Source organism: Colobus angolensis, unplaced genomic scaffold (assembly GCF_000951035.1).
Source record: "Colobus angolensis palliatus isolate OR3802 unplaced genomic scaffold, Cang.pa_1.0 Scaffold48, whole genome shotgun sequence".
NCBI classification, from domain to species: Eukaryota; Metazoa; Chordata; class Mammalia; order Primates; family Cercopithecidae; genus Colobus; species Colobus angolensis.
Window position 1 is genome coordinate 5,451,462 of NW_012118265.1, and position 3,756 is coordinate 5,455,217.

The following is a 3,756-nucleotide window of genomic DNA, read 5'->3' on the forward strand; positions in this document are numbered from 1 at the left end:
ACCAGCAAGAGAACAAAACTTGATGGAGAATGAGTTTGACAAACAGACAGAAGTAGGTTTCAGAATATGGGTAATAACAAATTCCTCCAAGCTAAAGCAGCGTGTTCTAACCCAAAGCAAGGAAGCTAAGGATCTTGATAAAAAATTACAGAAACTGCTAACTAAAATAACTAGTTTAGAGAGGAACATAAATGACCTGATGGAGCTGAAAAACACACTGTGGGAACTTCATGAAGCATACACTGGTATCAAGAGCCGAATCAATCAAGTGGGAGAAAGGATATCAGAGATTGAATATCCACCTAATGAAATAAAGCATGAACACCAGATTAGAGAAAAAAGAGTGACAAGGAAGGAGTAAAGCACCCAAGAAATATGGGACTATGTGAAAAGACCAAACCTACATTTGATTGGCGTACCTGAAAGTGACAGGCAAATGGAACCAAGCTGGAAAACAAACTTCAGGATATTAGCTAGGAAGGAGAACTTCCCAAACATAGCAAGACAGGCCAACACTCAAATTCGGGAAATACAGAGAACACCATAAAGATACTCCTTGAGAACAACCCCAAAACACATAATCATCAGATTCACCAAGGTTGAAATGAAGAAAACAAAATGTTAAGAGCAGCCAGAGAGAAAGGTTGAGTTACCCATAAAGAAAATCCCATCAGACTAACAGCAGATCTCTCTGCAGAAACCCTACAAACCAGAAGAGAGTGAGGGCCAATATTCAGCATTTTTAAAGAAAATAATTTTTCAACCCAGAATTTCATGTCCAGCCAAACTAACCTTCATAAGTGAAGGAGAAATAAAATCCTTTACAGACAAGCAAATACTGAGGGATTTTGTCACCACCAGGCCTGCCTTAAAAGAGCTCCTGAGGGAAGCACTAAATATAGAAAGGAAAAGTCTGTACCAGCCACTGCAAAAACAAAACAAAATGTAAAGACCATTTATACTATGAAGAAACTGCATGAATGAATGGGCAAAATAACCAGCTAGCATCATAATGACAAGATCAAATTCAGACATAACATTAAATGTAATGGGCTAAATGCCCCAATTAGAAAGCACAGAATGACAAATTGAATAGAGTCAAGACCCATCGGTATGCTGTATTCAAGAGATGCATCTCGTGTGCAAAGACACACATAGGCTCAAAATAAAGGGATGGAGGAAGATTTACCCAGCAAATGGGAAGCAAAAAAAGCAAAAACAAAAAAAAAAAAAAGAAAGAAAAAGAAAAAGAAAAAAAAAGCAGAGATTGCAATCTTACTCTCTGATAAATCAGACTTTAAACCAACAAAGATCAAAAAAGACAAAGAAGGGCATTACATAATGGTAAAGGGATGAATTCAACAGAAGAGCTAACAATCCTAAATATATATGCACCCAATACAGGAGCATGCAGATTCATAAAGCAAATTCTTAGAGACGTACAAAGAGACTTAGACTCCCACATAATACTAGTGGGAGACCTTAACACCCCACTGTCAATATTAGACAGATCAACGAGACAGAAAATTAACAAGGATATTCAGGACTTGAACTCAGCTCTGGACCAAGTAGACCTAATAGACATCTACAGAACTCTCCACCCCAAGTCAACAGAATATACATTCTTCTCAGACCACATAGAACTTATTCTAAAATTGACCACATAATTGGAAGTGAAACACTCCTCAGCAAATGCAAAAGAATGGAAATCATAACAAACAGCGACTCGGACCACAGTGCAATCAAATTAGAACTCAGGATTAAGAAACTCATGTAAAACCACACAACTATATGGAAACTGAACAACATGCCCCTGAATGACTACTGGGTAAATAAAGAAATTAAGGCAGAAATAAATCAGTTATTTGAAACCAATGAGAAAAAAGACACAAGATACCAGAATCTCTGGGACACAGCTAAAGCACTGCTTAGAGAGAAATTTATAGCACTTAGGAGAAAGTGGGAAAGATCTAGAATTGACACCCTAACATCACAATTGAAAGAACTAGAGAAGTAAAAGCAAACAAATTCAAAAGCTAACAGATGATGAGAAATAACTAAGATCAGAGCATAACAGAAGGTGACAGAGACACGAAAAATCCTTCAAAAAAATCAATGAATCCAGTAGCAAGAATTTTGCAAAGATTAACAAAAGAGATAGACTGTTAGCCAGATTAATAAAGAAGAAAAGAGAGAAGAATCAAATAGACACAATAAAAAATGATAAAGGGGAGATCACCACTGATCCTACAGAAATACAAACTACCATCAGAGAATACTATGAACACCTCTATGCAAATAAACTAGAAAATCTAGAAAAAATGGATACATTTCTGGACACATACACCCTCCCAAGACTAAACCAGGAAGAAGTTGAATCCCTGAATAGACTGATAACAAGTTCTGAAATTGAGGCAGTAATTAATAGCCTACCAATCAAAAGAAGCCCAGGACCAGATGGATTTATAGCCAAATTCTACCAGAGATACAAGGAGGAGCTGATACCATTCCTTCTGAAACTTTTCTAAACAATAGAAAAAGAGGGACTCCTCCATCACTCATTTTATGAGGCCAGCATCATCCTGATACCAAAATCTGGCAAAGACTCAACAAAAAAAGAAAATTTCAGGCCAATATCCCCGATGAACATCGATGTAAAAATCCTCATTAAAATACTGGCAAACCAAATCCAGCAGCACATCAAAAAGCGTATCCACCATGATTAAGCTGACTTCATCCCTGGGATGTAAGGCTGGTTCAACATACACAAATCAATAGATGTAATCCATCACATAAACAGAACCAATGACAAAAACCACGTGATTATCTCAATAGATGCAGAAAAAGTGTTTGATAAAATTCATCATCCTTTCATGCTAGCAACATTTAATAAACTAGATATTGATGGAATATATCTCAAAATAATAAGAGCTGTTTATGACAAACCCACAGCCAATATACTGAATGAACAAAAGCTGGAAGCATTCCCTTTGAAACCCAGCATGAGACAAGGATGCCCTCTCTCATCACCCCTATTCAACAAAGTATTGCAAGTTCTGTCCAGGGTAGTTAGGAAAGAGAAAGAAATAAAGTGTATTCAAATAGGAAAAGAGTAAGTCAAATTTTCTCTGTATGAAGGTGAGATAATTGTATATTTTTAAAACCCCATCATCTCAGCCCAAAACTTCCTTAAGCTGATAGGCAACTTCAGCAAAGTCTCAGGACACAAAATTAATGTGCAAAAATCACAAGCATTCCTATACACCAATAATAGACAAAAAGAGAGCCAAATCATGAGCAAACCCTGATTCACAATTGCTAAAAAGAAAATAAAATACCTAGGAATACAACTTACAAGGGATATGAAGGACCTCTTCAAGGAGAACTACAAACCACTTCTCAACGAAATAAGAGAGGACATAAACAAATGGAAAAATATTCCATGCTCATGGATAGGAAGAATCAATATCATGAAAATGGCCATACTGCCCAAAGTAATTTGTAGATTCAATGGTATTCCCATCAAGCTAGCATTGACTTCCTTCACAGAATTAGAAAAAAACTACTTTAAAGTTCATATGGAACCAAAAAAGAGCCCACATTACCTAGACAATCCTAAGCAAAAAGAACAAAGCTGGAGGCATCATGCTACTTGACTTCAAACTATACTACAAGGCTACAATAGCCAAAACAGCATGGCACTGGTATTGAAACAGAGATATAGACCAATGGAACAGAACAGAGGCCTCAGAAATA